The sequence below is a fragment of the Protomyctophum bolini genome (assembly GCF_963924005.1).
Source record: "Protomyctophum bolini genome assembly, chromosome: 8".
NCBI classification, from domain to species: domain Eukaryota; kingdom Metazoa; phylum Chordata; class Actinopteri; order Myctophiformes; family Myctophidae; genus Protomyctophum; species Protomyctophum bolini.
The window spans coordinates 46143489-46154172 of NC_137869.1; positions in this window are offsets into that span (position 1 = coordinate 46143489).

Sequence of the window (10684 nt, forward strand, 5' to 3'; positions counted from 1 at the left end):
ACCAGAGTTCGGCGAGCCTCGGGAGGCTGCCCCCGTGGCTGACCGGGACGCCCGGGGTAGATGTGATTTCAGCAGAGGTCTTGCAGAACCAGAGCGGTGGAGAGGGTCGCGTCCGTCGTGGAGGAGGGTGTGAGCGCGGTGCAGAGGGGTGTGGGGATTCTGGACAGGATCGATCGCCACAGCCCTCGAATCCATAGCCACTGCCAGGAGAAATGAATAAATTAATAAATAAAACTATAATCAAATGTTGAATTTGCTTCATGTGTCTACTTCTTCGAGGTTATTATAGTTAAACTAACGAAGTAACAAACTGAAAGGGGGAACTAATTACAACGAAAACAAAACGGATACGAAACTGTATATTGCGTAACTATTTCCATGTTATCAAGAAACAAACTGGCTATGTCAAATCCGTTAAACTATTTAAAACTAACTGAATTAGAGACGAAAAAACGTAAACTAAAATGATAAATTAAATTAAACTATATTCATCCTTACTTCAAAAACGAGCGATCAGTTGTCGGCGCAGGGCCAGTCCTGCCATGTTTGCCTCTGCGCCAATGGGTGGGTCCACCGGCATGTCTGCAGGTGGGGGCAGTGCAGGTGCTCCCTCTGGAAGGGGCACACCATTCACTTCTGCAATGTTGTGCAGCACGCAGCAGGCCATCGTGATTTTGCAAACCTATATAGATGGGAACAAATTATTAGACTGAACAAAACCTGTTCTGTTATAGCATGCCTTAATCCGTTTTCATCTCATGATGGTTTACTGTGTGTGTGTTTGCGTGTGTTTTATTTATTTAAATACCTTATCGGGCTTGTAGAGGAGCGTCCCTCCTGCCGTGTCCAGGCATAGCCAACGGCCTTTCAGCCTCCCGATGGCGCGCTCCACAACTGACCGCGTTCTGACATGGCTGTCGTTGTATGCCCTCTCTTGTGGGGTAATGGGCGAGAAAAGTGGCGTCATCAGCCATGTTGCCACGGCATATCCTTTATCACCTGCATAGAGAATGAGATAGATATGGTTAGCCATATAGGCCTACAATCCAGTCAATTTAATTTCCATGAGCCAAGTGAGGGGGAATGGCACTAAATATATATACAATTGGAAAAACACTCACCAATGAGCCATGCGTCTCCAGCAGCCCCCTGTGCGAGACGCATGCCGACACTGCTATTTTGCAGGATGAAGGAGTCGTGGCTGCCGCCCCCCCAACGGGCAACTGCATTTAAAAAAAGCATGTTGGCGTCACAAATTAACTGAACATTGATCGAGTGGTACCCTTTCCTATTTAAAAATGGGAATGGGTCCTTGGGCGCCCTGATGCGCACATGGGTGCAATCTATCGCCCCGATGATGTTTGGGAATCCTGCTGTGAAAATAAAGAGAAGCTCCGCACACTCATCTGTGCATAATCACATTTATTGTTTGGCAAGCTTTCGGTCGTACTGACCTTCTTCAGGCATAATCAAAAAAAGTGACAAAGGACAGAATATATGTTCTATATATAGGGAATCCTGCTGTAGAATGGAAGTCCAGTTTTATTGTTCGCTGTTGTTCAGCTGTGAAGGGGAATGATATGTAGCGGGGAACCATACGGAGGATGCCGTCCAGCACTTTGGGGAGCGTGCGGCTGAGGGATGGCTGGGATATGCCGGACCGATCGGCCACCAAACGCTGGAAGGATCCGGTGGCCAGGAATCCTAATGTGCAGAACACCTGCACGTGTGCAGGGATGGGATGTGACCTATAATAATAATAATAATAATTAATAATGGTAACAGGCTTCATTTATTTTATAATATGCATTGTAAACAAATAACTGCTGCAGGCATGGTCTAAATCTGGGCAAAAATAATCCAATTGAAACCATTTTTCTAAACATTTTAATTCGAACCTGTTCGTTTGTCTGGTCAGCTCTGGCTCCAGGGCATCACAGAGCTCGACCAAGCAGTGCCTCGGTAGACGGAACCGGCACCGTAGCCACTCGTCGTCCTCTTCAAAAAAATTGGCCCGGTCCCTGAATACCCTCTCTCTCTCCTCATGGCACGGTTCGCCAAATAATCAAGCAGCAATAAATCAGCCATTCTTCGTTTCTTCGTTTAGTTATAGTAATCTAGCTTCTTCTCTTCACACCGGGTTCTTATATAGTGCCATTAAACACTTAGAACAAGCTGGTCCTGATTAGCGCACATTTTTTATTTTGAGAGAGGCTTCTGAGAGTGAGCATGCTAGAAATATCCTAATAAATAATTAAAAAGTTGTTAAGCTTGCATGCAGGGGCAGTTTCTGTATTACTCTAGGCTAACTTGCCTATAGATGCATGCATATAGGCATACAAGTGCACTCGGCTTTTATATATATATATATATATATATATATATATAGGCTATCATTTTTTAATGTGCTGATCGACCAATATGTTGGGGACACATGCCTACATATTTTATCTGAGATTTGGGAACAATTTATTGATTCAGCATGAAGACTAAAGCCTTCTGAATAAATCTATCCGCAAGTGTATATGCTTCCGCAAATGTCTCCGCCACCTAAAGACGTCCCGTAGGATTTGACGGAGTTTCCGACCAACCTACGTCAGCGTCAAGTTCACGGCCATTTCCATGAATTCCAAATTAATGTGGGAAATCCACGTAAATGCGCTAGCTTCACGTCATGTTATCATCGTAAACGCCGTTGTGAATCAGGCCCATTGTGTTGGTAATAAGCCCGTTAAAGGCGCTTATGAGTGACCAAGTCAACACCTGGCAGTCTCTTGGTGTAAATGCTGCAGCCATCACTAGAGAAATGCCAAAAGAAACAAAACAAAGTACTTACAAATTTTATTCACTTTTTAGCCCACATATGTACAATAGAAAAAAAATCTGAATCAAAAGTGTGTAATGTTAAATTAACAAACTATTTAAAAAAACATAAAAATCTAATAAAATACAAAAAATACAAAAAGCTACCGTATGTACATTTCTAGACTTTTTTTTTTTTTTTTACATCTTCCACAAGGGATCCTGGGTGGCGTGGCCACACTTGTCTTCCTCTCTCCTGAGTGTGTCTCCCAACCACAGTGGTGGTCCTGGATTCGGGAAATGAGTGGTAGAATTTGCCTCCTAGCACTTGATGAGGTGCACTGTATGACCACATGGTATGTATGACATTTAACAATAATATTACTTATGTATGACATTTAACAATAATATTACTTCAACAGTCAACACCTCATTACTTTTTGTTCCCTCCTTTTTCGCTTAATGAGCCACATTTTAATGATTCAATTCTATTCAATTTTCAATTCAATTTTATTATAGTGTCAAATCACAACAAGTTGTCTCAAGACACTTTACAACCAACAAAGATCCACCCAGAGCAAGCAATATTGCGACAATGGTAACAAAAAAGTTTTAGAAAGAAACGTCAGGCAGAACCCGACTCTAGGGTGGGCGGCCATCTGCCTCGACCGTGTCGGGGGGGGGGGGGGGTAGAGTTGGGGTCTGGTCCACATCTGGTCCAGGTCGAGCTCTGTGAGGCCGGGTCCAGGTCACACTTCTGGTGGGCTCCATGAAGAGGCAGTCAGTTGGGGGTTAATATTAGAGGTCCACAGAACTGCGACGGGGAGGACGAAAAGAGACTCCGGGGAGAGATTTCCCGGATGTTGGATTAGTGGCAGGCCTTACTGGAGCCTATATAGTGTATATTAATGATGATGTCCTTGAAGCAAGCAAGGCGTGTGCTTCCCAACTTCACAGCCAGCTTTAACCCATTCTGGGCAGGAACCCCTTTTGGTGTTTTAAGCATTATGTTTTACTTTAGCTATTGAAAAATAGAAGATCTACAAGCTCATAGCGCGGCACCGAGTGCTGTGCTACGAGCTTGTAGATCTGCTATTCTTTTTAATCGTGAAAATATGGCCCAAATATTTGAATATATATATATATATATATATATATATATATATATATATATATATATATATATTAACGTTTTAAACTAAAATCTTTGCTTCTGGGGGGGGGGGGGGTTCAAGAGGTAATTATTTTACCTCAATTGAGCATAAATCAAAAAGTATTCACATGTAATTGAATATTCAAACTGGCAGATTAAACACAGTGTAACATACCTTTTTGAAATCCTACTCTTCGGTGTCTCGAAGTTCCAGACGCTCATCCATCTCTTCTGCCAGCCTCATCATGTGGTGAGCCATCTTCTGAGGATCCTGGATGCCTGGAGAGTTCTTGAGCGTGTTGAAGCCCTTGTGGTACCTTCCTGGTAAGTACTCAAAGAGTCCATCTCTGTGGAACTCTTTCACAAATGTGGCTATGTCCTCCCTATACTTTTCCGTTCTTGAACGTGTTGAAGCCCTTGTGGTACCTTCCTGGTAAGTACTCAAAGAGTCCATCTCTGTGGAACTCTTTCACAAATGTGGCTATGTCCTCCCTATACTTTTCCGTTCTTGAACGTGTTGAAGCCCTTGTGGTACCTTCCTGGTAAGTACTCAAAGAGTCCATCTCTGTGGAACTCTTTCACAAATGTGGCTATGTCCTCCCTATACTTTTCCGTTCTTGAACGTGTTGAAGCCCTTGTGGTACCTTCCTGGTAAGTGCTCAAAGAGTCCATCTCTGTGGAACTCTTTCACAAATGTGGCTATGTCCTCCCTATACTTCTTCGTATGTGAAGACGATGCATGAGTTGGAGAATCAAAATTCCCCAATCCAGCCTCAGAAAAGAGCCTGTCCATCTCTTTTCCAAAAGAACCTGACAGCTCAGCACAACGGGCAATTTGCTGGTCAGTGTAATTGCCTCTGGACCTTTTTTAAGCATCTCTGACAAAAAAAAACACGATCCGGTTACATTGTAACCGTTACAATAATCAATATGTAACGTGACATGACCACATTTATACAAGGCATAATGAAGAATCAAATAAATATACCTTTGAACTCATTGTTCAGAAATTCATTCACGAGATCCAATCCCACATTGCCGCCTGCATGGTTTCCCTTTCAAATTTGCCACACGATTCCAAATCATGCCTTGTCGTAGTCTCTCCGGAAGGTGACCTTCAATTCCTTAAAACAGCATAATAATAATAATAATTCAGGGCATGAAAAGTAGATCCTTGTTTAACCCCATTTAGACCTGAGGCCAATTCTACAAATGTCTTCTAAATCCTGACAGTTTTATAAACACCCATGTTTCTATGACAAGGACACCAAAGAATATATGTATTTGGCTGCCGACCCCCATCTGAAAATATGTAGTTCCAGGGACCCCCCCCCCCCCCCCATAAGCGAAGATTTGAGTTCAAAACGTTCGCTCTGAAAGAATATATATTCAAAGATTTGCGCCACAGTTTCACACTTTTTCCAAAAATAGCAGATCTACAAGCTCGTAGCGCTGCACTTGGGGCTGCGCTATGAGCTTGTAGATCTGCTATTTTTTACAACAGCTAAAGTATAAAATAATACTAAAAAACACCAAAAGGGGTTCCCGTTCAGAATGGGTTAAACAGGAAAGTCAAAATGTATCATTTGTAATTACTAATCTTACCTGTCAACATTTTGGTGGGCAAGGATCAGAGCATGTGAGCGGAGCGGAGCGGCCGATAATTCCGCTCTTCGCTCTCGACGGCTTTTGTTACGCTCGCTCCGCGCTCACGTTCATCTCCCCCACGCCGCTCTACGCTCGCTCCGCGCTCACTTCAAAATCCACCCGCTCCGCTCCGCTCGCGCTCACATGCTCTGTTGTAGCCAATGTTCCCCCTAACGTGCGCCCGTGCGCGCACATGGCCAAATGCTCTCGCGCACAACTGAAATCTGTCGCGCACAGACACCGACGCTGGTGTAAAAAAAAGTTATCTTTAAAAGAAAAAGGTGTTCCCCCCGAGTATCATCTACATTACAGTAATAATATCTATCCCGAGTCGACATTTGCCCACACTTTATTTCTATTTAGTTTTATTTAGATTACACAGGCGACAGACAGGTCTCCTCCCCTCTTTTTTAGACTTGTTGTTCTCCTCTCCTCTCCTCCTGTGTATACTGCGCCGTCTGCGGGGCGAGGAGGACCTTAGGTGGAGACGTAACGAGCAGGCAGCACTGCAGTCAGTGCTCACTGCTCAGTGTTAATGAAACCCCAAGAACCAGATAAGATCGCATTGCGCCTTGGACCCGTGTGTTGATGGGACATTTAGATTTAAAAGGCGAACGGATGGAAGTGTGTACAAAAGCACGGCTGTGCGCAACAAGGAGAGAGGGAATAGCGTTAGCGTCGCATTAGCTGGTTAGCTAACGTTATCACTACTACAGCACAACAAGCCTCCAGTCCAGTGTACTTGTGAATGAAACTATAGTAGTTGACACACCAACAAACTCGGTCTTAGTGTGTGTGTGTGTGTGTGTGTGTGTGTGTCCCAATAAAGTTTTTAGGAGAGAGGCAATGATTGATGTAAACTGCTAGCCAAGCTTGCACAGTGCCGTGCCGTGTGCACTGAGCGGCTCGGAGCGGTTCGGAGCGGAGGACAGTTCTCGCTCCGGAAGTCAATCTGACCCATTTAAAAACCCGCTCCGCGCTCACGTCAAAATCCCCCCGCTCCGCTCCTCGCTCCGCTCCCGCTCCGCTCCGCTCACATGCTCTGGCAAGGATAAAATATTTTGGATGAGGACGCTTCCGGTTTCCAAAAACTCAGCATGTCCATTTTCCAAAATGCAGCCATTTCCGTGCCATCGCCCTCTCTGACAGCGTCTTTTCTTGCCAGATGGCACAGGCCCTCCCACATCACTGCCTTGCTGTAATTCTGGACATGATCCTCATCCTGTGTGCCGTACAGGCAGTCATTCGAACAATACCATATCCCTGTTGGACAAGTTGTGTATATTAATTATAAACCATTCATATAATTATAATTAATAATGTCCATTACAATAAAAATGCCTTCTTTGATATGCACTTTAATGGAAATGTACATTAAAATGCTCTATCTATCCCTACCTTTGCTCTCAAGCTGGGCTTCTGGGCTCAAACAGCCTATGTGGTACCACTCGTTTCGCCGGCATTTGTCCGCAAGCTCACACTGGACCATGGTCCCGCTAGTTGTTTGTGGCAGAAACAGTAGACATAGTTGCCGTTGTCTTGACAGTCATCGCAGTAGAACCAGTCTACTGCGAACCAGTCTTCTGTTACGGCATCCAGTGGTGGCTTTGCACAAGACAGGTGGAACCAAGAGGATGTGCACATGTTGTTGCAGCATTGCACCATTTGCTCATCCTTTTCTGTAAATACACATACAGAAATAAACCAAATAATTAATATTAGTCAAATTCACACACAAATGTATCATCTATAATAAAGAAACATCTGTAAATATGAACAATCTTTAAGTAACAGTTAACCTTCTTCACAAGTGCAAAAAGGATAGATGTCGTCACCTTCCTCGCCTTCTACCCTCTGTCATCTTGTGGTGGTGGCATCCAAACAAGATCTACCACTTGCTGGGCGAGGTTGTCTAACCACTGCAGTTGTTCCTCTGCCTCATCCGGATAGCCCTCGGGTGTCTGGTCGACATTGTCCATGCCACGCATTGTGGCAGCACACAATGTAATGTATGCCGATGTTACAAACTAAAGAGAGCATAATGCAGTTATAATAATCGGGTAATGGTAGCCTATGACGATTACTGTAATTACTTTTGGAGGAGATAAGTATAAAGGATAACATATATTTTCGATTATAGTACTATCAACATTGACGATTGTATTTAAATATTACCTATAAAATATTATTTAGTATAGAATTGTAGAAATTTGTACCTCAATGAAGTCCCAGGCATGTTGAACATTTGCCTTCACCTCCTTTTTTAGGGATTTGTGGTTAAAGAACCCCTTCAAGTTGGACAATGTTCCTCTAGAGCTTGCACTACTCTGTGCGAATAAGAGGTTCATTGTGTCCTGTGTATACATAATAATTTTAAATTATATTACAAACAGTTACAAGAACATTGTAGCAGTACATGTGATGGGAAACAATAGATGATATAGGCCTGATACTATTCCTCCATCTCACCTGCAGGAGAACCATGTCTTTATGAAACTCCTGTGGAGCTTCCACGAGTCCTTCAAACCGCAATTCAGGAGTGCTTCCGTTGAGCCTGGCTTCACGGCAGTGGACCATGCGCTCCACACTTAGCCCATCTCCACAACACAGGATCGGGTAAGGTTTTCCTCCAACAGTTGGCACAGATGTATGAAGGGAATCCATTATTTCGAGGACTCCCTCTGTTGAGCTGGGGTTTGAGTGGATCACCCCAAGGCTGACCTAATAGGCAAAAAAAATCAATAAAATATTATAAGTATATAATTCAGAATATTACACTACCAGTATATCAAACTTGTTGACCCAAAACCAGCACTGCAACTCATCGTCATAGTATTAATACATGTGTGATATTTTAAAAATATTAATTAAATCTTTATATTTTCTACATACCACTGATGTGCTCTTTTGCTCCATTAGTTCGGCGTAGGTGTGAGGAATGTGTTTCACCACCTTAGCTTTGATCTTCTCAAGAGCTGGTATATTGTGAACGAGGACCCGCTTGACTAAGACAGTCATCCGCAGACGCAATGAATCATAATCCTGTTTGAAACAAAGTTTATATTTATTCATTATATGTTATAAATGTCTATGTTTGGTTATTACACAGGATGTGGCTATGTGTGTGCTACACTGTACATACCTCTGGTGATGGTAGGACCTTGTGCAGAGGGACATCCACTGCCCTTTGACCCTCTCCTTCAAGATGGCCAAAGTTGACCTTATTTCTGTGGGCAAATGCAAGTGCCCAAAGAAGCATCTCGTTGCGTATGTCCTTGGCTTTGATGCTTGGCATGTGCTGTCAACTGTTGAAAGAAGTGTACTAGATTGTTTTTTGTTTTTACTTAATTGTATGCACCTTCCTTAGCCTACACATTGTTCTGTTACTACTGTTATATACTATTAATAATATTTCTATTCTAATTTCTATTACTATTATTATTATATTACTATTTGCCTACTGCCTTTGTTCTGTGTTTTCTAGCAGTTAATAAAGTGTTTATCTTACCTGCACATTGTCCCATGTGAGTGAATATGAGTTGCCCCTGGTCAGTCTAGGACCAAATGTCAGTTTCCTTTTTGCCTTCATTGGTAGGCCTACTACCTAAAGGTGTTAAAAAAAACAATAACTTCCTAACTATTTAATATGGTGTATTTTAGATGCATTTTAATTATGTGTTTTTTGTAATACTTGAATGAGAGTAATATTCATTTATTTTGCCACAATGACTGTACTTTTTAATAGGCTACAACAGTTCAAAATGTTTACATACCTCAACTGATGTCTTCCATAACTTCAGCTGGTGGTCATGGCCACGGCGCATACTGTCTACTCTACATGGCCCCTAGCAGCATTGATGCTCTGACTGACTCCCAGGCTGTTAAGGGTCTGGAACATTTTTTTGAGAGCAGCCCTGCCTCCAACATTCGACGCCTAGACAACTTTGCACAAATTTCTGTTTTTGCAAGCTAGATGTATACAAGATGATTGACAGCACCATGCCTGCCCTCTTGTCTAAAAGTCCTTGGGCTTCTGTCAGTGTAAAGGGTCTGAAAAAAAAACCCCAGTAAATGTAAATTAATAATTTATATTAAATGACATTATTAGATTTATACAAAACATATTTAATTATTTGATTAAAGTATCACACCTCCGCTTTTTAGCTTCAATCTTGTGGTGTTGGTGGGCGACTTGTCTTGCCTCAGGAAACATTGACTGGAGGCAGTTTAAGGTAAATGGGGCCTTCCCCTCCCCCCAATCCAGGCACTTCTTCCATGAGAATTGAGATATCACCTCTGGATCAACATTCTTCGTGAAAGGCCCTTCTTTGTCTTGCATTAGTATGTACCTCTATAATTAACAAATAGATATTCAAAAATAAATGAAGGAAATGTTTCAGAGAAATCAGTAATCAATGATGACAATATAACTGGCAGTTCTGATATTCCTCCACCCCCATTACACATGTAATAGGCCTATAATACAATCAATTGAAATGTAGGAAAATATAGATTAGGCCTACCTCTTGTTTGAGTAACTGTGAGGCAAAGGTACTGAAGGCTTTTCTTGCTCCTTCTATCTTAAAAAGTGTCCTGAATAAGTGAAGGTATTTGTAGTTGCGTAAATAGCTGAACGCTTGTGCTCTTGGTCCATTTCCCAGGGGAACCCATGGTAGGCCTTGTAGGTCTTCTGGTTTGGGAAGTGGAACCTCTCCCTCCATAGGAGATGATGTGTTTGATGTGATGTTTGGGATGGGTGATGCAGTAGAGGGAAAAGAGGGTGAACCTTGTGATGTTGCAGGAGGTGATGAAAATGTTCTCTTTGGGGTTGTCTTTCTTTTGGGGTCGGGTGATGCCGTTGATTTCGATGGAGATCCTCTTGTTGAACGATCAAGTGCTGTATATCGTCTTTTCTTTCCCCTTGTTTTCAGTTTGCACTTGGTTTGAAGAAGATATGCACAGACCGTGCAGAGATATGTTTTCTCATTAGGAGAAAATTGTGGAAAAACTATTTTTGATGTCGCCGGACTGTCATATTCAGTAGCAGTCTTCTGCTGTATCCCTTTACATTTTTTTGTAATA